Raw genomic sequence first — 27347 nt, forward strand, 5'->3', positions numbered from 1 at the left:
AAACCATAAGAATTATTCAGACGCTTTAGACAGACCTCTGAGCAAAGATGCTGCATTTATTCGTGAGCCTAATTTGCTGGCTTCCCTTGGGATACATTGGCCTTTTGCTCTCATCATTTCTACATGGCTAGTTGGAATTGAAAACCTATAGGATGTCCATACATCCGAACAGTACACAATACACAAAAACACATACTTTTAAAACCTCCCCTTTGTTAATAATCTTCTTGGCTGTATACTTATTTCAAAAGTTTCTTGTCTATGTTTAAAACAGCAATAACAGGTAACCTGTTCTCAGGGCATGTAAGAAATGGGATCCTGTTATTTTTTAAAAAAATATTTTCAATCCACTGTGCAAGGATATCTGAACAAGAGCTTATGATGAAAATCCGCTTTGGGAAATATCGAAAGAAGCTCTCCGTCCAAAAAAGACTATGCCCTCCCCCACTAAAAAATTGAAAGCTTCATAATTTAATGCCAACACTTTAAACTGGGCTTAGAAACATGCTAGAAGTCAGTGCAGCCAAATTCTGCTATAGAGTGACTTAGACTGTGTCAATGGTTTAAGTTGCTCCCTTATAAACTGCCATCTCACTTCTGCTTCTTCGCTCTTAATCTGACCCAGTTCAGTGTTTCAGTCTGGCTAATTCATAAATAAAGTGATATTAGAAAGAATCAAAGGATGTCCATTCCAAGCAGACACGACTTAAGATTGTTCAAACATCCTCTAAGCCTTCCTTATTTGTGTAGCTGATTGATAAATTTTAACAAGTCATTGACAGATTTAGCATAAAGATATTTGCAGTAAATATTCAGGCAGCTCCTCTGACCAAAAGTAAAATATCCATCTCAAAAGAATAAAGAAAGGGAGTCAAACATGCAAGGAAAAAGAAAGGAAAAAACGAAAAAGAAAAAAGAAAAATTATAATAAAGAGAAAAGAAATATATAGAGAAGTGATATTCAACCTTAATCACAAAAAGTATAAACAAATTTAGAAACTCTTTACTCTCTCTAACACTACATTTATCTCTTTATCCTTATCTCATCTTTTATCTATAAACAAATCAATAAAAGATTATCTTTTCAATCCTAGTGCCAGAAGAAAGACAATAAAGCATAATCAGAAGTAAAAGCATATCTTATTTAACCCTGATCAAATAAACCAACTTTATATTTTTTCATTTTACTTCCAATAATCTTTAGTTCATTCAAATATTGTTGTAGTATCTGATTCCTTTTCTTCTTTGTCCCATCGCAAAGTTCTTCAAGACTTTATCAAGCCTCTTTTGTACGTCCAGTAGGAAAAAATTATCCAAACCCCTCTCTTGGTTTGTAATTTGTCGTTCCATTTTAAATTTTAAAACCTCAGCCAGTTTATTTTCTAGATCCAGTGAAATATCCTTTTTTATATCCTTCTCTTGGCCTGTCAGTTGTAAATCTACTTTTGATACTATTTCTACCTGGCCAGATGAAATTTATTCTGCACTTGACATTATTTCAGCAAAATCTTTTGGGTTAATCTATCCAAAAAAAGCAGAAATTATTACTGCAATTGTTAATATTATGACTAGCATTTTCTGATTCCTTTCTTCAAAAGTCTCCTTTTTATTGTTGAATGTTTTGCACCATCTTCCAAGCCTTTATATCTTTCCTCTATCTAAAATCTTTCAACTCCTTTATTGTCCAGTTTTTGAAATCATTAAATTTTTTATCTGTGCTATAACTTATAAAAACCAAAACAGGTTTCCATTTGTTTTTTATAATTACTCTAATTGTAAAAGTGTCAATATTCTAATTTTATCTAGACCTTTTATCCATTTAAATTTTGTAAGATCAAAATCTTATTTAGGTTTTTGATATTTATTTCAGATTCTTAAGTTTATGATTAACATTTTCTTTTGTTCAGGCTTTATTGTGTCTTTCAAATGGTTCAGTTTAATTATTTGTTATTCTGTCTTTTGAAACCTCTGGTCTCCTAAATTTCACACATACAGTAGTATCACTTTCTTAAGTTTCCCTCTTCCTCACCCCATTCCCTTCCTCCAAAAATTTATATTGCAACTCAAGCGACTCAAGCGATATAAGCTATCATAGTTAAAGCTACAGTTGATTACATCATAAAAACAGCATGCCCTGTTGAATACATATCTACTCAGCTCTTAAAATCTTCTTTCCCTGAAGCATTTCTTCTCATCAGCTATTGTTTCCGAATTCTGCATATTCACTTTTGCTTTTATTTAACTGTGTGTTCTTGTTTTAATGTGGAATTTCATGGGTAGATTAAAAAAGATAATTTGAAGATAAAATCAGTTCTTGTTCTTCTGTGTGTGTGTGTTTGTATACACACGCACATACAAACACACACAAATATATATGCATATATACACAAACACAGAGACATAAAGTATTTTCTTTTTCTTAGATTGTTGACTTTGGCTTTACATATTTCATGTTTTTTCCTTCCATGTTCAAACATTTAACCTTTTCCCAGTAAGTACAGACTTGGAGTACAGACACTATTCAGGCAAAGTCATTTCCCATGACAATTCTATCTTCCATGCTATTCAAAGCTTACTTACCAGCATACAGCTTGGGGTGTCACAAATGTCATTATCTGATTAACGAAACACTTAAAAGAACTTTCAGGCATTTTTTTAACCTAAAAGCCTTTATTAAGGTTACTCTTAGATGCTTATTTGCCTGACCACAACATAAAGAAGAGTTAAGCTGTCAATTTTCTAATACCTCAGTTACAACTCTTGAAGACCCCATAACTTGAAAGAGAATGTTATCCATAAGCTTATTAACTTATCAACTGCAGTGATTCACTTAATAACTGTGGCAAGAAATGTCATAAAATGGGGCAAAACTCACTTTACAACTGTCTCACTTAGCAACAGAAATTTTGGGCTCAACTGTGGTCGTAAGTTGAGGACTACATGTAGTATTCTGCCCATTGTTAATGACAATTTGCAAGGAAAATAAATCTTAGTCACTGTGTCACCCTAGCTGTTCAATATGTAGATTAAGCTATGACCAGAAAAACCTATTTTATTTCCCTACCCAACTGAAATGTGTTCACTGGTAACTTTAGACCAGACCCTGGCTAGAGTTGCACACCATAATGAAACATAAATAGGTCAATTGCATTTCCCCTTAGTGTATTGTATAAACTCTGCCTATGTGATTAGTTTATGATATAAACTAATATATTCAACCAGAAAACTGGTTGAATATATTACATATAAAGAATCATGTATGTGTATGCTACACAGTCATTATGAGCCAAACATACCTTGTAAAGTTATAATTATAAGAATAAAAATAGCAAAACCTTCATTTGAACTAATTAGAACACCCAAGAATCAGGATGAAAAGATACTGTGTAGCGAGAACAAGCATGCAAACACTCTTTGCCATTCATTCATACAACATTTGAATGTAGTTATTATTGATTGTAAGCATGCTGAGGCAGGCAAGTAAATGGCATTCTTCAATTCCCAGAAGACTTAATACATATTTTCTGTTACAAACCTTACAAGGAAAAAATAGACTAAGGAAGGATGTATTTTTCCCTACTACATTGTTAGGGGATGTCAAAGAATTCCCATGAGCAGAAATTAATAGCTAAAGATTCTAAAGATAAAGGTGCACAACCATGATATGTATGACTGCAGGTTGTATTTCTGGGATGTGAAATGACTTCAGTGCTTTTCCTCTCTTCAATGAAAAGCAAAAGACTATATAAATGGTTCTTCAATTTCTAGACTACTGTAGAGAGTTTAGCCTACTTCATGAGATGCCCAATCCACACTCCCTTGGCCACACATAGTGTCTAATTATCTCAGTCCTCTCTTTGCTGAGACAGAGAAACACATTGCTCATTTTAAAATTAGGGAAGAATTCCAGAAGATATAAATAAAGAATGGAAAAAGCATAGGATGAAGATTATTCCCTCTAATCTCTGATTAAAGTTTAGGATTTCTACAACTCTTAGAAGCTCAACTGAATGAACAAAGAACATGTCAAAAGGTTCTTTCTTCATAAGAAATAGATAGCCAATCTACAAAGGAATTTACATTAGAAGTTTATATTTCTGTGCAGGGCTAAGCCTATGTTTCTGAATTTCTTCAAACAAATAGAGAATCGCTTTTATTCATACTTTGCATTGGGTTCCTGACAATATTTTTTCTTTGTAGAATCAACTTATAATTAATAAAATTAATTTGAAACTGTCTATCTCCTCTCATTAGAGAGAAGTGCCATCGTGTCATCTACCGAGAGTATTTACTTTTGGGATTGTCTCTTTTAAGTCAAATTATTATATCCCATTGGATTGGAAAATACAAAGTCCTTACACAAAAACAAGATAAAGATCCTTATAGAAAAGAATCAAGACTTCCAGGCTTGTGTCCTGGAAGTTCAGCCATAAACTACAGTCACAATTAAGTTCCCAATGCAGTATAACAATGTTAGCGATGAAAGAACCTATCAACCTATAAACAATTAATTTAATTCAGCATCTGTCGCAATACACTAAAAAAGCAATCATTACTTCCAAAAGCATCAGAATAATAAAACCGGTTACAGGAGAAACAGGGAGATAAGCCCTGTGCTTTTTTAAAAAAAGAAATCTTCTAGCATTGCAGCTGAGCAGTTGATTTCTAAGTACAAGGCAGATTTTTTTTTAAATAAATAAATAAATAAAGATCAAGATTTACTTTTTCTAACATTTGCTGTCACTAAGCATTAGAGCACAAGATTCACAAACATTGATTAAGCCAGTGGTCTGAATGACACTTCAAGGACAGCCAGTAGGGAGTCTCCAAATCTTGCACATTAAAAGACAAAACCCATTCAACAAAGAGCATTTCTATGTTAATATATCATTAAGCTAATCAGTAAGTGATTGAACATTTAAACACTGTGTATTCTTTTAAATTAAATTGATTTTCAATTATCATATCATGTTTCATCTCTACATATCAGGTCACCTTTTTACTATGTACGGTAAGTCAGATTTCTGTGTTCAGCCTTCTCTTACATATACTGGAGAACGATGTGTATTGATTGTTTGTTAATGACTGGAGAGGAAAGGTAACCAGTAATCAAGATGCAGGGCCCAGGCTGAATTATAGCCCCTTTAAAGATGTTTGCATTTTTTCAGCTGAAGCAGAGTTGAATCTCCTGACCTTTCATTCTTCTGCCTAAATTAGCCTATATCTATTTTATGCAAATATATGTTCTTCTTAACCTCTTTATTTTTGTCCCTGCATAAGTGACCCACCACCCTGTTTAGAGGGCATGCAAATGATTTTAACAGCATCTTAGGTGGAAGGCATAAGAAGAACAATAACAATGTAAGAAAAACTGCACAGAACCAGGCCAAAGGACAGCATCCTGTTGCATACAATAGCCAACCATATGCCTTAGGGAAGCCCACAAAAAGGAGAGCAATGATACACACACATAGTTGTTTTCCCAACAATTGATATTCTCAGTAGAATATTATCTCTGAACCTACAGGCTGTATATGCCCATCTAATTAGGAGCCATTAGTAAGATTCCTGGCCATTAATTTATCTAATCTTCTTTTTTAAAGTTCTGTATGCTAACAGTCTTGTTGTATCCTATAAAGAGAATTCAGCTGCATTGATTAGTACTAATGTACTAATATTTTTAAAAGTCAAAAGCTGTAGCCTTTCTTCAGAACAGAATTGTTCTAGTCCTCCAATAGTTTTGACTCTCCTTTTCTATATCTTTTCCAGTTCAACAATAACCTATTTGAAATGTGGGTCCTGCACTCAATCTTTTAAATGTAGTCTGTCATGAGCTTAGATAAAAGGTATTATTTTTAATTTCTTTTGTTCTGCAGTACTTTCTTAAAACTGTATTAGCTTTTATTCATATGAATACTATACGTGTATGTGTGTGTGTGCGTGCATTTCAGACAAAAACTGAATTCTGATCAACTATCTTGTTGGAAGGAAAGAGTTACATCCACTAATGAAAGGCAGCATATGCCAGGACAATGTTTAATGTGTATGCCTGTATTATTTCTATTTGAAGGTGAAACAATTTCACTAAAAATAAGCTGGTCTTCTCCAACTAGGATATCAGCATTGATCATAGCAGTGAAACCTTTTTGATTATAGATAACAGATGAGACTTAATTAGTACAGGCATCTGGCTCTACCACAGAAATAACATGATTGGAGAAGCCTGCAATCTTAATTAGAAATAGCTGTTAACCCCTCTTTTATCAGTCTGAATTAATTGAAGGAGATTCAGAATCCATTACTTATTTTTGCAGCACTATGAATACATCATCAGCACAACACAGTTAACCATGGAAGATAAAAGCTGGCAATCTACTGCAGTCTGTTAGTTTTAACCATAGTTCTTGAGTGATGTTAAAGCAGTTTCAGTAAAGACTTTGCTTACAGGCATTGCAGTAGATTTCAGGAAGAAGAATAAAGAAAAGATACTCCAAACATCATGAATGAGATCTAAAAGTCTGCTTTAGGCATGCCCATGGATTGGAGTCAGCCAGTGATGTGTTTGACACATTTTTCTGTGAGCAACATACAAATAGTACGTTGCACAGTGGGAGAGATGCTGTTCAGCAGGGCTTAATCAATACTTTCCTTGGACAAGCAGAGTTATTGTATATCACACATACATTTTATAGCAAGTTTGGAATTTCAAGTACACAGGCCTATTACAGATGTTCAGAAGGACTGAAATGAATATAGGCCAGCTTTGCCTCCAATCTATGTGTATCCACTATCATGTATCAAGTCCCCTTCTCATTCAGAAGCATATTCATGCAGGGACAAAATGCCCCCTGTTGTGTCCTGGGCCTGATGAGGAAACTCAGCAGGCCCAGAAATGTTGCAAATGGTCCTGGGCATTCTAAAAGCTGCCCGGGACCAGACAGAGCGGCGCCAGCCTTGTGCGCATGCGCAAGGCGCGAAGAAAGAAGGATTCCTATTGGCTGGACTGCCTGGGGGTTGGAAAACTATAAAAGGCCTGCGTGCCTGTTGCAGATTGCTTGGGTGTTGGAGAAGGAGAATAAAGTGTTTGTTACTTGTCACCATGTGTCTTCATCATTCACACGCGAATGAAGAATTTAACACCCCCTTATCATGGAAAACCTTCCAAGTGTCCAGAAAAGCTATTCTTACGTTCTTATTTCAGTTAGTCATATTGTTGAATTTCACTGTCCAAATAAGAGATCAATTTCTGTCTATTAATAAGCAGTAATAATGTTCAAGGGCCCCATAGATATTCCTGCTATTACCTGCAAAATTCCTGTCTCCTCCCGTCTTTACTCTTTATAGATGCATTTAATTGGAAACAATTACCTAGGAAAATGTCTATGGAGATTTGCAATCATCCATTCAAGCACCCAAAGGTGCTTTTTCCGAAAGGCAACTGGACTTTTTTGTTTTGTTTTGTTTTGTTTTGAAAACATTTCACTTCTCATCCAAGAAGCTGGAACTGGAACTGAAGATACTGAAAAAGCTTCTTGGATGAAAAGTGAAATGTTTTCAAAACAAAACAAGAAAGTCTGGTTGCCTTATGGAAAAAGCACCTTTAGGACAATTACATGGAAGGAAATTAGTCTACTAAAAGACAAAGAGCTAGCATCTGATGGCCTAAAAGAAATAGCCGAAACTCTCGTCACAGTTTGTATTCTGGCAGAGTAATTTTTTGCAATAGCACCCATGTTGTGGATAAATAACACTGTTATGATATTGTACAACAACATATTCTTAAACTTTTAAAGGTGCCCACCAGCAAAAACAACAACAAGGTTGCCTGAATGTGATTTACATTCCAGGAATATGTGAAAAGAGGAAAATATTTTTCCTCTCTTAAATAGTGTGATAAGAAACAAAATATACATGATATCTACCATAGTAATTATAGGTTACACGGCATATTCTATCACATTTATACTTCTTTAAAACCATGATGTAGTGACTGATTCAGGTGTTGAAATCTAAATGGAAAATAACATCTTTTCTGAACTTCATTCATCCACAAACCTTTTTTATCCTTAAATCCATATTCTGATGAAGGAGACATTTTCAGTGAAGTGTAAGCTGCTTGTTAGTGCTGAGGTAGCTGTTTCAAAGCTGCAGAAAGCCACAGCCAAATCTCTCTGTCTTAGTTGTGTAAGACTGAATATGTCAAAGGTCTTCCTCACTATAAACGAGAACAGTGCAATTGAATGAAAGAGACAGATTTTCCTTCTGTGGCCATTACTGATGTGTGTAGCTAAAAAATATGCTGTACTCTGAAAAGACAATTAGGTCCATCCTCACCTCAATTACAAAAGATGCAATGAGAAAAAAATTGTACCTTCTTCTTCAAATGTTTATTTAATATTACATTTTTGAATTTAAAGCGTCATGGTCAATGTACTATTTTATTGTCTTATATATTTAGGTAGCATGTTTTTTTAACTAGCTAATATAAGGGAAGTATATGGAGAAAGACTCCTTATGCCGTCAGAATTTCCTAGCAATTCTGTGACCTTGCTGTCTAGAATGTTAAAATATTAACCAAAAGAGGACAGCAAAATTCTTTGAAAACCTGATAAACAGTCTATGGCCAGTAATAAATATATCAAAAGTGGCCTTCTAAGAAAAAGACTAAAATGCTTTTTAGTGAAGCTAGAAGAGTTTCTACTGTAACAATTATTATTTAAGGACAAGGAGTCAGGAATAAAAAGCCATCACTTGAAAAGAAACCAAAGCCTCTTGCGACTCCAGAGCAGAGCTGCCTTTGATGTTAGTAAGAGCCATATCAAAACTTTTCAATAGTCAGGCCACAAGGTCAAGTTTTGTCCTAGGAAAGATAGGAAGGCTCAGTCCTACTTTGTAAACATACCATTTGGCCTGTCATATTCATATGCAGTATGACTAATGAAGAGAGGGGAAAAAATGTTAACCTTCCTGCTAGGTTAGTGGTAGTAAGAGACATCCTTAATCAGGATCTAATTGGCAAACCAAGGTCCTTTACCAAGCACAATAAAACAATTGTTATTCAGAAATCTCAGGAAACGTCTTCAGTAATGAAATCCTTGAAACAGGAAAGAGTATAAATTGCATGTGTAGAAGAAGGCAGTCCAGATAAAGATTTAGTATCTTTCCAGAAAAAGCAGCCAATTTCAATAAACAAAACAGCCATGCTGAAGCAAGTTTGAGTTTTGAAACAATAATGTTTTCCCTCAAAAAAGAGATGGCAATTATTTGATTACTCTTGCTTTATAGCAAGTTTTGGTAAAATCTTATTACAATCTAATAATGATTTAATTGCCAAGGCTAGAAACCACTCAAGCAAGTTTCAATATGGTTTGACCACTAGTTGCATTTCTTTTCCCCTCCCCACTTTCAGATTTTTAACCATCTTACCTCATGAAGAGTTCTTGGATACTTAAAAGATATTATCTCAGCCTGGTTAAGTTATTGTCTTAATATGTATGAGGGCTGCTTCTTATTTAAATTATCATGTTCATGTTTAGCATGAACAAATATTATAAGGTGATTATTAAAAGTCACTTTAGGATGTATGTCTACATGCTTAAATCTGAAATGTTATTGAGAAACAAGTTTCAAACGTTAATAATTTTCTATCACAAAATTGAGGGGAAAAGTAGAGTATTTCCTGTTAACCCTCTTCAGCCATCTCTATCTTGAAGTCTTCTAAAATTTGATCTGGATTTATGCAGTGGGGGTGGTTTTGGCCATTCTTACATGGCCAGGATTGCTTGATGTTTTTGCTTCAACTCCTAGTCACTTGGCTTCATCTCAGTAATTTAGCTCTCCTCAGGTCAGCCTTCTTCATGTCCTAACTCATTAACTTCACAACAGAATGGCCTTATTGTACTTTCTCTGGAAGCTTCCTCCCCACAATGGGATAAGAATGGCCGAGACCCAAATGTCAACCAGTCATGTAATTCCTTTAAAAGTTGAAAGCATTTTTTATACTTCAGCAAGGAAAAGAGAGCAACAGAAGTAAAGTGGGTACAAATGGCTGGGGAGAGAGTAAATGGTGCACACATTGTCACCTGCAGGAGTATTTGCAGAAAAATGCCATTGGGGCCCCAGTTTGGCAAAAAAAAAAAAAAAAAAGCAGAGAGGTTTACAGAGAATACATGCAACAGAAATGTATGGCCACCAGTTATTTTCTTTCTGGGATCAAAAAGGAGGGAGGAAAGTCTCTAGAGTTCTGCAATAAATTGGAACAAGAGGAGGAAGAAAGATCAGGTAGAGACTCTTACAGTCAAAAACATACTTTGCAGGCTTAGCACTTACCTTGTTATAAGCAGAAGGAGGAAAATGGACTGGAAGACGTTTGCAGAACCTTGCATCATCTGAACAGCTGCAGCTTGGGATATGGAGATTAATGTTCAAATAACTAGTGGTACAATTAGGTATACAGTGGAAATTTGCCTTCCAACATAGTCTGAGAATTCCTGTCCTGGATAAGGAGTTGAATTAAAATATCCCCATGATCTCTATGATTCTGTAGATAAAAGTTGATTGAGCTAAGTAAGAAACTGAAGGGAGAGGAACACCCCATATAGTAAGAAAACAGAATTGGAGCGGCCCTGACACCTAGCTCAATAGACTGCTGAATGGGTCTATCAGGGGGTACTCTGAAATTGGGGTGGATGTTGGCATAGATAATGAGATATTGTGGGAGTTGTTGGCATAAGTGATGTTAGTGCTTATGGAGAATTTGGAAGGCAGCCTGAGTGGAAGATGACTAAAGTAGCCACAGGAGACAGAATTAAGTAAGGAATATTAGGGTAGGGGAAAACATAAGCAGATGAAGTAAATATGAAAGGCCATTAAGGGGGAGGAAAGGTTGGAAACCTCTATTTCTAGCCCTCTATTTTCCAATAAAAAGCAGGAAAGCAAACTGGGCTTAGGCCAGAGTTGTCAAACTGCCGGCCCACAGGCCGGATGCGTCACGCCAAAACTGCACCCACTCCATTGCTGGCAATGGAGAAAAAGTCGTGATACGTCGCGACACATCACGTGACGTCACGAGTTTGACACCCGTGGCTTAGGCTAATTTGCTGAATACTGGTCTCTCTGGAATAAGTTTATCCTCATCCAGAATTTAATCAAGGATGAAAGATAGACTTAGCTGTCATCAAAAAGACTTAGGCATTAATCTTTGCCTTTTCCATAGTAATCCCCACCCTTACCAGAACTATCATTGGAGATAGCAATTCCTTCTAGCAAGTGTGGGAATAAAGGATTGCTACAATGGGAAGCACAAGAAAGGACACTAGAAAGTAGAAGCAGCAAAGGGGAAGTGTATGCAGGATCCAATCTTGGTCGGTTACCGGGACCAGAGGTTTAGTCTTCAGAGATTTCAGACTCATGCTGAAGCCCATCTTAAGGGAACTTTTCTCTCACACATTCTGCTCAGAAGACAAAACCTCTGGTTCCGGTGACCAACCCAGACTGCATCCTGCAACATTATCCTGTATATCCTGTTAACAGGGGTCTTTAAACTTGGCCCTTTTATGACTTGTGGGCTTCAACTCCCAGAATTCCTCAGCCAGGCATGCTGGCTGAGGAATTCTGGGAGTTGAAGTCCACAAGTCATAAAAGGGCCAGGTTTGAAGACCCCTGCTGTATATTTACCTTCATTCGTAGGGAAGTGTATGCTTTCCTTATTCACCCAATAGCAGCAAGCAGAAACCACTGCCCTGGATTTCTTTTTGAAGTGTAGTCACAGCCACTTTCTGTTTGCCTCCCAGTTCATGAAGCGAAGGAAAACACATCACCACGGATGGAGGGAAGAATCCTCAATCTAACTGAAGTGGTGTAAATGTCTGTAAAAATGAACATACAAAATAAATTAATAAACAAACTCAACATGAGGATAGCATGAAAGGAGCCCCTCATGCCTTGACCTGTTAGAGAAAAGGTGGGACATAAATCTAGCAAATAAATAAAACTGCTGTAATGGGGGCATATATAGATGGTCACCTTACTCTCCCTTAAAGATTTTAAACCAGGAGTGTCCAACTTTGGCAAATTTAAGACCTGTGGACTTCAATTCCCAAAATTTTCCATCCATCCATCCGTGCAATACAATTACAGTAACAATCACTTTCTGGCATGCTAGACATTATTTAATATACTGTCAGCATCTCCAAATAAGGATTCAGATAACAAAAATTGTACTTCTCCAGTACTTGCTCCCACTTCAATATTCTGCATTATTGCTAGTCACAAAACATATTAGGACATTGGCATTTTGTACAATAGTTTTTTAATTTAAAAAAAAGGAAAATATGGATTTTTAAAAAATCAGAGTAGATAAACATACCTTCCCACCTCCACAGACTCCCTAGTCAGAATTAATCAGAATCATTTTTTTAAAGTCATTATCCAATCCTTTGTGACTCTTTTATAAAAGCTATTTCAGGTTTGATTGCCTTCCCAGTCACTGGTGAAGGACATAACACTCAGTTTTCCTTATATAAGCTGAGCCAAAAGGGAGACCTATCGTCCACATTACTAGTGGCACTAATAGCAATACAAAGTAGACCACTCCATCTTCATCAGGGATCTGTACCAATTGAGACACCTTGTTGATGATAACCTGACTCAGCTCTAAGACAGATTCTTTATTATATAGGTCACTATCAGAGTTCACGGCTACCAGACCCAACAAATCACATCTTGCCAAAGGTGGGGGAGAATGGAAATTTCTAAATATCCAATCTCTTTTAAGAAAAATGCTGCATAAAGGCAGCCACAAAATAAGGTGTAATTGGAAGGATTTTATAGTACCCCCAAGAAACAACTGGTGTTGATTATTTTGAATGCACAAAGAAAATCAGCATTCAAATACCCTGTTACAAGGACTTGCCACTTGCTACTTATTGGAAGGCTAAAACATGTTCAGAATGACAGTGCATCAGAACATGAGCTGAATAAATCTAGTGCAGTGTATGCAAGCAGCTAGGACAATGTATCCTAAGTTCTCGTTCAGAGTGCAAATTGCAGGTATATTCAAAATATTCTCTCCGTCTGCTTGGGGAAAACAAGGCTGAAAGAAATGAAAAAGATAAGAAATTCCATTACTCGTCATCTTTAAAACCTAACACTTTTATTTCTCTCTGTCTTGACACTTAGTTTTCAGTTAGTTTTTTTATTTTAAAAAACATAATGCTTTTATTTTTGTAAATATATCATGCCATATGGTCAGAGATGGCTCAGCTGTACAATTAATATAAGTGATGTTTTATAACAACAGTAACCTTCAAGGATATCAATAAAGGATGAATCAGTTGTGTATCAACATCCTCAGAAACACTGCAACTAATTGTTGTATACGTATTTCAGATCATGTATATTGCTTATTATTATTTATTATTTTTATTTAGATCCCAACTTTCTATTCATTCCAACAGAATAAATACAGAATAAATACTGGGAAAAACGGGAGCCTAACCTATCTCGTTAGGAAGACCATTCCATAGCCTGGTAGCCAGAAGAAGGCCTTTTTCTATGTACATGATGGTCAAGTTTTTGATAGTTGGCATCTTCAGAAAGGCTTCTCCTAATGTGAATAACTGGACAGATTCATGGTAGATAAAACGATCCCACAAATCTTTGTATTTTGCCCTAGTCAGCAACCGCTGCCATATTTTGCACCAATTGCAATTTTGAGACATTTTTCAATATTCACCTAAAGTAAAGCATACTCTAGCAGTTTTGACAGGTAGTTCCTTCCTCCCATTCCTTTCTTCCTTTTTTCTTCCTTCCTTCTCCCCTTCCTTCTCTCTCTCCTTCTTCCTCCCTTCCTCCCTCCTTCCCTTCCTAAGTCCTTCCTTCCTTTTTCTTTTCTCCCTTTTTCTTCCCCTTCCTTCCTTTCTTTCTCCACTTTCCTCCCTTTCTTCCTTCTTTCTTCCTTCCTTCCACCCTTCCTCTCCATCCATCCCTATTCGTTCCTCTCTCTCTAATCCTACCACCTTTCTTCACTTACTCTCTCCTTTCCTCCTAGTTCCTCCCTCCCTTCCCTTCCCTTCCCTTCCCTTCCCTTCCCTTCTCTTCTCTTCTCTTCTCTTCTCTTCTCTTCTCTTTCCTTCCCTTCCCTTCCCTTCTCTTCTCTTCTCTTCTCTTCTCTTCCCCTCCCCTCCCTTCCCTTCCCTTCCCTTCTCTTCTCTTCTCTTCTCTTCCCTTCCCTTCCCTTCCCTTCCCTTCTCTTCTCTTCTCTTCTCTTCTCTTCCCTTCCCCTCCCTTCCCTTCCCTTCCCTTCCGGCAGATATGTAAGTGTTGTTGAGCTGAGTGAAGGAGGAAGCAAGGGATTGTGTAAGCCACAATTTTCCTAAATTTCAATTCCACAGAAGTCATGAGGCCTGGATTTTGCACACATTCTGAAAGTTATCCCTTTTGAGATATCTTGGATGAAAAGGTTTTGCCCTCTGATGTACCATTTTGCTAGGTTAAAGATTACAGAGACACATGACATAAGAGTTTTAGTAGTAGTGTACATAGATAATAGCAAATGCTGCTAAGAGTTCCATCCAGGGTTACATTCCCCCTATCTACCAAAGCTACAAACTTGTACCAGTATCCTATCCTGGACAAAACCCCAACTGAAATCAGTTTCATCCATCATTTTCCAAAGCAACAGAAGGCAAGACAAGAACAATGGATGAAAACTAATCAAACAGAGAAACAACTTAGAACTAAGGAGAAATTTCATAACAGTAAGAACAATTAACCAGTTTGCCTTCAGAAGTTGTGGGTGCTCCGTCACTGGAAACTTTTAAGAAGAAACTGTACAGCCATTTGTCTGAAATGGTATAGGATTTCCTGCTTGAGCATGGGGTTGGATCAGAAGACCTCTAAGGTCCCTTCCAACTCTGTTATTCTGTTATCACTTTCTCAGTTATCTTAATCAAGAATATAATGTCTGAAACTAGGCTGTAATGGAAAGGTGTTTCAGACAAAAGGATAGCTTTTTTCAATAAAACCTTATAGCTGCTTCCTATAAGTATGCAGGAACATATCTCTGCTCAAAAAGACATCGATCACTTTCCATAAACATGGGGCCAGTCTCAGCCTACCCAGTCCAATTAGCCAGGAAAAACCAAGGTTGAGCACGCAAGATTTTGACCAGTCTAAGACTGGAATTGAAGCAACACATTCCCATTGGGATATAAAGTCATAGTTTGGGCTTAAATTAGTCAGTCACCAATTCAGATAATGAGTCTTTTTCTTGCCTGAATCTTCTGGTATAATTTTCGATATACAGTTATGACTGGTTATTTAGACAGTGTACACAGGCATATTGATATACTTGCAAGTGTGTAGAGTTTGTAGAAAGCAAACAACCAATCAGCACTCTCCATTCTTGGTCAATAATTATCCACATTTTACCCTTAGCCAAACTGTCTCATCTAGCCCTATCTTTGCGTGAAAATGTATCACCTTTCCTAGCCTGTAGAGAATAAAAAGATCAAACTGCTGCCATTACTGACCTTGTCATCTATTTCAAGCAAAGTTCTTAAACTGACATGACTGCTGTGCGGTCTTTAGAGCTTTTTATACAGAGATGACATGTAGCTACAATGTTGGGTTCCCATGAGCTCGCCAGTGAGAAACTAAGCATCCCTGAAGTATACATGCTACTCTTTTAAATGCTGCCTCTAAAAATGGATGTATTTATTCATTCATTCAATTTATATGTTCATATATTTCCCATCTTGTGGAATTGACATTAGGTACTTGTTGCTATGGATACTATCCAACTATAATATCATCTTCTAATCAATTGATACACTATCATACTGACACCCAACTCATGGAAGAAACCACTGTCTTAAAGTTAGTCAAATTCACCTTGTAGGAGTACAATGGGAGAAATATGCATATTAATCTGTCTTCCAATTGTTGGGTATAAATGCATTAGTATAAATATGGCAAAGTATATTCATTTACTAATTCATTCATTCTGTATCTGTCTTTCTTGTGAGAGCATAAGGAGGCAAATATGGCACTCTCTCCTCCAATTTTTTGTCACAACTACATTCCCATGAAGTAAGTTGAGCTGAGGCATAATAAATTATTCATAGTCGCCATGGCTGAGGCTACCTATTCTAAGCCATCATCTTAACCATTACATTACCCTAGTTCTTCAATATATAAGTAGCACTCAACTTATGACCAGTTGCTTAGTGACAATTTAAATTACGACCAATCCCTCAAAAGCTACTTAGGAGCCAGTTCTGAAGTTCTGACAGTCACCTCATTTCTGTTTCTTGGCAACCAGCTGCATTTATGGCCATTTGCACAATTTACATTTTTTGCCAGAAACTGGTCTTTACTTCCATTTTTCACAAAAATGCCCATAGCAAACACCTCGGATTCACTTAGCATCCATGGTGATTTGCTTAATGACTGCTGCAAAACATGGTTTTGAAAATCAGATCAGTCCATGATGACCCACTTATGACCATCACAACATATGACCACAGTGAGCAAAGGACTACTTATATATCATAGATAGGGATGTAGATGCCAATCTGATCATTTATGTACCAGACCAATCCGGAAAAAGCAGTTGTGATTTAAACTGCATTTTCTACTTCTGAGTTTCCCCACTATATATTTGGAGTTTCACTCCTCTTATTTTTCATAGTTTAATATGAAGAAAATAATTTCTCATGCTAGGTGGCAACATTTTACAAATGAGCGGCTACAATTTGATTTAGCATCTTATTAGTGCTGCCCATGATTCATGATTACATACTCTGATACATTCTGCTTCAGGTCAGAGTGGGGCACCCCATGACTAATCTGTGACTGGTTTGGCTACTGGCACAGCTGTAGCATTTGCATACTTCTTCAAACAGTGGGAAAGGATGGAGGCATAGAAAAAGCATTCCCAAAGAGCCAGGCAGGTTGAGGTAAAGGCTCCTGCATGCTACAGATGCAATCGGGTCTCTTTCAGAGTGAAAGTTGCAGCTGAAGGGACAGAAAAAATTGCTTTCAAGAACAAAGAAGAGAGGTGAAAAGCAACAAGGATTGAGAAAACAGAGGGGAGGAAAGGAATTGAAGTGGGAGTGATGGTAGAAAAACGAAGGAGAACAGGAGAGAAGTTGAGGTGAGGTGAGGTAATCTCAATGAAAAATGAACTTTCAGTGAAAGAAATGGCAGACTGTTGCAATCTGATACATTTAAGTAACCAGATGCGTGTAACTGTGTTAAGTTTTTGAAAGAAATAGATTTCTTAATTGCTGAGCCCACATACCTTTTTCCAAACTTGATAAAAGTACTGATTTTATGTAATAGAACTATAATGGTTACTATTAAGCTAACCCTAAGCATATTCATAAGAATTTGTATATAAATATCAAAGTATCATCCAAACTTCCCCTTTAGCCATACCATATAGATTTTGGCTTTACAACTTTTTTTTGAAATTCAGTAAAGCATTTTTTCCATGTCAAATTTGTAGGATTCAAAAAAGTTTATTCCATGGTTTGTCAAATGGCATGATTGTAGCAGGGTAAGTTACTTGAGATGATATCCAATAATTTAAGCTTAGAGTTGCATACAAAATGCAATTGGTGTAATAGTTCTTTAATATCTAAATAGATCTAAATATGTTTTATAGTCTACATATATTCACTATAATTCCCCAGGCGCCCTCCCCCCCATTTTCTTGACAGCATCTGGAACTTCTAAATTATGCATGAAATTTGGTATCAAATCAATGAATAAATCTATGTTACGTTTTTAAAAAATAGAGAAAGAAGACTAAACATGTAGGGCACATCTACCGTAACAACATCAGTACAGATACACTGCAGCATTAACCTCAGAAGCAAAAAAACAATATAAAATAAATTGTCACCATTCCCAAGTGTAAAAAAATTGCCCACCCTGGGTTTGCACTTTAACCTATTTTTCCCTAGTCTGCTATTTAGAGGGACTGAGTTTCAACTTCCAGAATTTGCATAAAAACACATAAAGAGAATCTGCCAGGGGCAAAAAACAGACAGACTCTTCCCTCTGATATGATTGCTTCTCTTGAAAAAGGATGTGAAAAAAAAAAAAAACCCGAGCAAAAGTTTACTAGATTGTAAGGAAGCATTTTTGGTACTATTCATTTGTAATCTGAATGTGTGCAGTCCGAAAAATTATTTACTACTTGATTTTCTAAATCTATAAACCATTTATTTTCCCATATAAAATCAATAATACCTATTCAAAAATAGGCACATCTCTTTATATGTCAGTTTATATCTCAAGAAGGGTGGCAGACAACTTTTGCAATAAGGAATTTGTTCAATATATTAACCATTCAGGCACATTCTCTTGCAACAAACAAGCAATTTCAAGCAAAATATGACACTTGTTACCATGCTTCCTACTTCTGTAAGCGTAGAAATAATGGAATCAAATGAAATGTACACAACCTTACTCTTGTCTTTGGGGAACCTATAACTTCTTCTTATAAAAACATGCAGTGATCTTACTCAATTTGCTTCTGGCTTTTAGTGGGATTCAATTCTCTCTCCTCTATGAAGCAGCCATTTATGTTAATTCCATGGACTGAAATCAAGGAGGCATTTTAATAGCATTAAAGTGACCATGGCTAGAGACTCTGGCACCAACAAACTAGCAGGACAGGCTTTCATGCAGCCTTGCACTCTTTCTCAGATTAATAGAAAATTTCTGAACCAATTTGCTTTCTCTCAGTATGTTCCTTTAAATCACAGAACTGATGATAGTAGATACTCACATTTCACTTCTTTCTTTCTAAATGTGCTTATGCATTTTTTTAAACCCATCAGAGCCTCATCAACTCTAGTGAAGCATTTGTTTGCAATTCAGCTATTACTTTTTAAAGAAAGCTGAGCATGATAGAAAGAGTTATATGAAACTCTCCCATTTCCATCCACAGTATTTGCACTGAACTGAAATGTATATATGAATTGCTTTGGGAATCACCATCCACTTATCCAAAAAAAGAAAATGGGAAGTTCTGATGGGTGGTTCTTCTCTTTAGAATTTTTAGCATACAGTACTGTTCAATTAGTGTAACTATCCCAATAAATAAAACATATCTCATTAATATTTGCTTCAATTCAGCAGATTTAAATGTTTGTGCATGGTCAGGAAATGCATTTTCTATTTACCCTTGAACAAAAAAAAAATCCTGCTAGGTTAGGCTTAGTGTGACATGACAACTTTGACCATAGATTAAATTGAGGTTAAGCCTGGTTTTAATAGGTTTATTTACCTCAATCATCTAAGCCTGGAGAATGGGCTTTAATTTATGCTTAAGCATAATTCTCTGTGTTGAGGAGAGTGATTAGGGAATATTCTCCTATGTAACTATCGAAAACTTGTAGGAAAGAAGAAAAAAATCAAAGAATCCTGGAATTCTTTCTCAACACGCAAACATGAATATCAAGGGCAAAGTAGAGAAGACGTACCAGGGGTTGGAAGATGTACGATGCTTTACTTTTCAAGCAGCTCAAAGGCAGGAGACTAGACTTCTTCCAATTCAAATGGACTTCTGAAGCTAAGAGATGTGGAACACTTCACAAGCAAGATTTGCTCCTTGTAAATTGTTGCTTTCCACCCATAATAAGCCTTGCAATTTGTTTGCAGATAGTAAAAACAACTGTATTTCCTTTTGGCCTTTTGATCTTAAAGAACTGGGGCATTAACTCAGGCTCAGAAATCAGCAGCTTTTTGTCTGGCTTTACTATGGAAATGGAAAGATCAAAAGGAGATAGAGTAGAAAAAGCAAAACAACAAAAAAAAAACTGTTGTGGGAAACACAGCCTAGGAGAAAACAATCTGAAATTTGTGAGAAGAACCAAACTCTGAATGTACTAAAAATTGTGTAACTGAATATTTCTAACTAGATTTATATCATGTTATGGAGACTTCATTCTTAAAAGGTAGAAGTTATTTTATTTTTTTAATTCAGTATCCAAATGTATTCTCCAACAGTGCAATCATACTGTTTTATTTCTATCAGTCTTATTTTTTCAAAGGAATAACTTCAACTTAAGCAATAAAATCTTAGATAATACCCTTACTAAATTGGTCTGCATTCCTCTAATATACATACATATACAAACATGGAATTAGTTCCGTATTGTTCATGCCTGTCATTATTATATTGAACGAATATATATTATAGAATTGCTTTGTAAATGTCATAAATATTTCATAAAGAACTTTGTATTCTGACTGAAGTGTAAATAATTAATTCTATATTTTTAAAGCAGGAACACAATTCAGATTTAATAGAAACATACCTATTGCATATATTTCCCCAAAATGGTCCAAAACACATTTTAAAACCACAGAGGAAAAACTTTTTTCTTAGCTTCAAGAAATGTTATTTCTCAAATACAGCTGGTGAAAAAGTAATCCTAGTGTAAACAGTGGTAGAAAAGAAAATCCAGTGTTAGAAAGGTTAAATAAAAGATTTAAAATAGGAACATGCAAACGATTGTGTACATAGAACATATAGTATTATTATTAAATGGCTTATGTCAAGCCAAGAGGTTTCATCTGGGCATAGATCAACAATATATATATATTTGGTGCAGACAGTAACTTACAACATACATTTCCAAGGCACGGGTATTTGGATAAAAGAAATCATGGAGCAAACATAAGGCCCTGGCTGTGTTGTGCAGCAACCATTAAGCAGAGCAAAAATGAAAAGAAAGTCCTGGGAAGATGGAGGGAGAGACAATGATTCAGGTATGTTGCTCTTTCAAGCATGGTTCATGGTTTGCAGGTACTAGGGAAAAATGTGGGAGAGAGGCAGTAGGGTTGATCAGATATGGACCAATTGGATATGGGCCCCTGAAATAGAATGATAGCTAATGAGATAAAAGGCACTTGGGAGATTAAGAGGGCTGCATGAACCAGCTGCATGTGTCACACTTGCACTCAACTGCATTGAAATGCAGAGAAAACAGTGGGGAGATTAAGTGGATGGACTAGCACATAGGTCATGAAGAGAGAAGGGGAGACAGAATGCCTTGTTCTACCTGTCCTTAAAATACCTCCAGATTTTTCTCAGATTAATCCCAGAACAACCAACATGTTTTGACCCTGTTTTTCCAAAAGGCAACTGAACTTTCTTGTTTTTTTTTCTTTGAAAAAGTTTCACTTCTCATCCAGGAGGCTTCTTTAGAACTGAAGAAGCTTCTTGGAAGAAAGTCAAAATGTTTTAAAAGAAAAAAAGAAAAAAAGAAAAAAAATTAGTTGCCTTTTGGAAAAAAAAACACTTTTGGGACAACTATGACCTGGATGATTGAGAATCTCCATAGATCAGAGGTCCCCAACTATTTGGGCATCAGGGACTGGTTATGTAGAAAGAGATTTTTCCGCGGACCGGAGAGTGCGTGGTTTTGTGTGCTGCCTGCATCCCGCAGATGGGGCTTTGCTTCTTTGTGCGGCCCAGTTGCTGGCATGTTGCGGCCTGGTACCGGTCCACGGACTGGGGGTTGGGGACCCCTGCCATAGATAACACATTCTAGGTTTCCATTCAGCCAGATTGTGGCTTCCCTGAAATAGCCTGGCTGAAGGTTCTGACCTGTGCACATCTCTATTTCAACAGAAGAGCAAACCTAGTCTGGTTTAAAGAGAGAAGCTGGAAATAATAATAATAATAATAATAACAACAACAACAACAACAACAACAACAATAATAATAATAATAATAATAATAATAATAATAATAATAATAATAATAATAATAATAATAATGGAAAATAGCTTGACTCCCTTTTCTTTGTGGCAGCCCCTGAGATATTGGAACACTGCTCTCATGAATGTACACTAATTGGCATACATTAAAATGAAATTTCATTGCTTTCAGCTCTCAAAGGGTCACCACCTCCAATATACACTACATAAATATGACAAAAATAAATAAATACAGAATTATGCATATATCCACATATATTATATGACACAGAGAAACAGCAGTCTAGTTGGGTTATGTATACATGTGCATGGCGAGAAAAACAAATATTGTGAGTTTACTAAACAGATTGCATAGGGAACAAAGCTATTACAGAATGTGAACTGTGCCACTGGGAAAGGTTAGGAGGCAGGGGTTCAATAAATTTGGAATGGGGTTGGATTACAAGATTTCAAAGTCTATATAAAAAAGCCAATACTAAACTGAGGGAACATTCTAGTAAAAACACAACAGAAAAAATCAGCAGATAAATGTTGATTATGGACCAGAATAGCTAAAGAGGATACGACCCAGACAACTACAAATTTTCCCTCATTCCAGTCCTTTTCTGCACCAATAAACCCAACATATCACCACCAGGTGGCATTTGTCTATTCAAGAGCTCTTGATGATGACTGAACCAGTTTATAATTAAGCAGATCTCAAATTAAAAAGTGGGGGAAGAACCCTTCTTTTCCGCTGACATTTTCAGTTCCTGAAAAGATATGGTCAATACTCTAAAATTCTTGTTTCGGGCTGAAGAGGAACATGTTGTAATCTGCCTAGAGTCACTTTCTATGAAATGGGCAGCCAAATAAGTCTGAATAATAAATAAACTACATAAGCAGCAACCTTAAAAAGTGTTTTATAAGAGCCGTGGTGGCACAGTAGTTAGAATGCAGTATTGCAAGCTAATTCTGCCAACTGCTAGCAGTTCAATTCTGACCTGCTCAAGGTTGACTCAGCCTTCCATCTTTCCAAGGTTGCTAAAATGAGGACCCAGATTTTGGGGGGCAATATGCTGACTCTGTAAATCACTTAGAGGGGGATGTAAAGCACTGTGAAGCGGTATATAAGTCTAAGTGCTATTGCTATTCTATCTTGCTTTCAATAGGGAAGTGTGGCCAGTATAATTCTAGAACAACTAGATTAAAAAGGGACAACTACTATTGGATTTATATTATAATTATTACAACTACAGAAGTAGAAGGCTGTGAAAACTAAGTGAACCTTTCCTCATTTGAGCTATAATTAAATAGCCAGAAAGAATGAATTATTTAGCCAGACGTTCTTTCTGTATTCAGCTATTTATTTCTACACAGATTGATAGTGATGAAATTGCTACCATTCAAGGATTACTTCCCTTCAGTTTGGCTTTGCAATAAACCCTATTCAAAACAGGCAGTACCAAACTGATCTGGCACCCTTTGAAACTAATTATATATATCATATGGCAGATCTGTACAAGTATTTAATGGTATTGCTGTAATGATTACTTTGCTCATGAGGCTCATGACACTTCCTTATAACCTATTCTCCTAATTCCCTGATTGTTATGGCACGCCTTTCAGGTAGTCATAACTCTCCTACATTGTCAACTACAATATAGAGTTGATGTAATATTAGTTCTATTTCTGAAGCAGGAGATTAGGCCAGGATATCAGGCCCAGAAGCTTTCTGTCAACATTATGAAACTGTCTAGAACAGTGTTTCTCAACCTTGACAATTTTAAGGCATGTGAACTTCAACTCCCAGAATTCCACAGCCAGCACTGCTGGCTGTGGAATTCTGGGAGTTGAAGTCCACATGCCTTAAAATTGTCAAGGTTGAGAAACACTGGTCTAGAAGAGACTAGGAAATTGGCTAGAGAATGAGCTTTCCCTGAAAACTTAATGAAATTGACTACAAACCTAGTATACCGTTAAGTGGAAAAATGGCATAGACTCCCTCTCTGCCATAGGGCTTGGTCACTGTGTGAGCACCCAGCTAATGTTAAGAGTTCTTTGGTTCATAAATCTGCACCTACTGATTAATGTTAAAAAGAAAAACATAACATGAATTACAGCAATTACAGCTCCCCACCCTTTACTTCTCTAATACTGACCATACCATATGTTAGAGTACGCTGTGCTAATTTGTTTACTGCACAGAAATTGAGTTGATGATTCTCATCCAGAAGGTGTGCACTGTAGATCTTGTATAGGCAACAGCAGCTGCTTTACTTGAACCACAGCAAATCAGAAACTAAAGAAGAATATAAGGAACTACTCTGAATTACTTCAAGCTTCTTTAACCTTGTAGCAGGGAGGGAGAGAGAACTCTTTCATGAGAACTCTTTCTTCCAATATTAGGAAAATTTGTTATCTCCCAAAAATTAGCAAGATCACCTAAGGGTATAAGGATACCAAGACTATCTAAAAACAGCAAGATAATCTAAGAGTGTCTTTAACTTTATGTTGTGTGTATGTGTTAGAGTCCTTGAGTGACCTCAGAAGCTAAATAGAGTTGGTTCTGTTTACAACTTGGAGATGAACACCAGGGAATTCAAGGGTTATAGGCTACAATAGAAGTTTTTTTTTTTAAGCCTTGGAAGAAAGTAATGGAAAATCTCTTTGGCTTTGTATAATCATCAGGATTCAGCTCAATTCAGTTTTGGCTGATCTTGGAAAAGATAGATTGGGAAGTAAAATAATGCTTCAGATAAAGACAGTGGAAAACCACTTCCATCATGCTGCCAAGAAAATTACATGATTCAGTAAGGTGGTGCTATTGCATCTGATTCAGTTCAATTCAGAAGAGACACTTCAGACAACGTGGAAGTATGAATATAACCCTCTCTGTGATGCATTAAAACCAGAACCATCTGTTTCTAGGATGGCATAGTTATTCTTAATCCCAACAACTCTCCTGAATCATATTCAGAGCATTATTTATTTTATTTAACATATTTACATAGCTGCCTGTCTTGCTAAACCTGGGCAATGTACAACCCATAGTTAAAACAATGTCACAACTATGAAAACATTTTAAAAGAGAAATAAAAGAAGATAAATAAGATAATTAAAAATAAGGTTGTGTGAGAATACCCAGCTAAATCATTGCACAGGCTCCCTATAAGATCCCCAAGGTTGTTGGGAGAAGCCCATTTTCAGATCTTCTGAAAAGCCAACAGGAAAGGGACTAAATTGTGAAATTGCTCCTACAACTCAAACATCCCAGAAGTTAATGCAGAGCTCTTAAACTCCCCATGACATCTGAAACAGGAAACAGTTACTCCTTTTGCCACTTAACCGTCATCCTGATTTATGCAACCCAGGTTTGGGCACTCTAAATTAAACATCTGATGTATATTAAAGAGTTTCACTTAAAGATTTTTTAAAAATTGCATTAACAGAAGATCTGTGTATGAATGTATGAATGAGTGGGATGAATCGAGTTATTTATTTTTTTGTCACAATATTTATTTGAGGTCAGTCACTGTTTAAACTCATTTCTTGTATGTCAGTTAAGGGATCCACTTTCCCATTACACAGCCAGCTAGAATGACGCCAAAATGATGAAATGTGCATTGTGACACGTCAGTGTTAAGCTCCACCCTTTTGTACTTCTGCTGTAATGTTGAATGCAAGTGTGTAAGGAGCAAAATTTGCATCATAACATAGAAATGTCTGCTTCATTATTTGACCTCCATCCCTCTTGCAGAAAAGGAAGGTGGGCATAAGCTAAGCTAATGAAATTAAAAGTTATACTCTTCTAGAGAGGCAAATGATAGTGTTAGCATGAAACAAAATAAGCGCCTAGCACAGCTGGAAGCCTTTAAGCTGCCAAGTAACCAAACATGTTGCAAGGTCACTGAGCTATGTTAGTTCAGTCTGAAGACTGTATATTTATGTCTTATAAAGAGACCCAATACAGTATCAGAACAAGCAAACTTAGTCATATTCGTCAGAAAATTAATTGTAATTCAGATGTTCCTAGCCAGACACTTCCACGTTTATCCATAAGGAGGCCCTCTGGAGCAGTTACTACTAAAACAGTTTTAGTGAGAAGTGAATGTACAGTATTAATTAAGTGAAACTTCAGCCACTGGGCTTCTTCATAGATTCTTCTATCTAACAATAGAGTGCCATATATGCATAAAAATGTGTGCAGAGCTCCTTATATGCTCAACAATAATATTTAAAATGGTTGAGGAATGCTGCTCTAACCAAAAAAGCACTTGCAGATTCAGACTCTGGGTTAAGAGAGTATTTTTAAGATTTAACACCATGAAAAATAGGAATGAGTCCTTTAATACAAATTCAAACCGAATTCCACTGATCATCTGCTAAAACAAAAGGCTGATATGCCCAAAATTTGGCTACAATTAATATGAAGCTCCCCAGTTACTTTAGTGCTGGGCTGCATTAACAGAGGGATAGAATCAAGATGACGTGAAGTGTTAATACCACTTTACAATGCCTTGGTAAGGCCACACTTGGAATACTGCATCCAGTTTTGGTCACCACGATGTAAAAAAGATGTTGAGACTCTAGAAAGAGTACAGAGAAGAGCAACAAAGATGATTAGGGGATTGGAGGCTAAAGCATATAAGGAACAGCTGCTGGAATTGGGTATGTCTAGTTGAATGAAGAGAAGGATGAGGGGGGGACATGATAGCCATGTTCCAATATCTCAGGAGCTGCCCAAAAGAAGAGGGAGTCAAGCTATTCTCCAAAGCGCCTGAAGGCAGGACAAGAAGCAACAGATGGAAACTAACCAAAGAGAGAAGCAACCTAAGGAGAAACTTCCTGACAGTTAGAACAATTAACCAGTGGAATAACCTGCCTCCAGAAGCGGTGAATGCTCCAACACTGGAAGTTTTTAAGAAGAGACTGGACAGCCATTTGTCCAAAATGGTATAGGGTTCCTGCCTGAGCAGGGTGTTGGACTAGATAACCTCCAAGGCCCCTTCCAACTTTTATTATTATTGTTATTGTTATTGTTATTGTTATCTGTGTTTACTTCTGACAAAACATTTGGAAAAAAACATTAAGAGTGACTTCTCAGCCCATTATTAAATAAATAAATGTGTGATTAGGAGGGCTGTGATGGCTCAGCAGTTAAGACACTGAACTTGTCAGCAGGAAAGCCAACAGCTCGGGTTCAAGACCCGAGTGTTATGTGACAAAGTGGGCTCCCATTAATTGCCCCCAACTTAGCAGTTTGAAAGCATACAAATGTAAGTAGATAAATAGGTGCCACTTTGGCAGAAAAGGTTACTGCATTCTTTTTTTTTTTTTTTTTCAATATAAAATTTTTATTTTTATCATAAAAAAAGAAGAAATACATCACAGATATTACACAATGTTATATCCCATCCCCCCACCCTCCGGACTTCCCAAACCAACCTAGGCTGATATTCAAATACAAGTAAACAAATATTAATATCTCTAACTCCAAAGTCTAAACTTAAACAATCCATCTCCTCCGTATTAATAAAAATTATTCATTTAGTTAGTTCTTCAAATATCCAAAATCTTTACCATTTCAGCAAGATAGTTTAACACCATCCCTTACTTATACA

Source organism: Protobothrops mucrosquamatus, unplaced genomic scaffold (genome assembly GCF_001527695.2).
Source record: "Protobothrops mucrosquamatus isolate PMUCROS unplaced genomic scaffold, P.Mucros_1.0 scaffold75, whole genome shotgun sequence".
NCBI classification, from domain to species: domain Eukaryota; kingdom Metazoa; phylum Chordata; class Lepidosauria; order Squamata; family Viperidae; genus Protobothrops; species Protobothrops mucrosquamatus.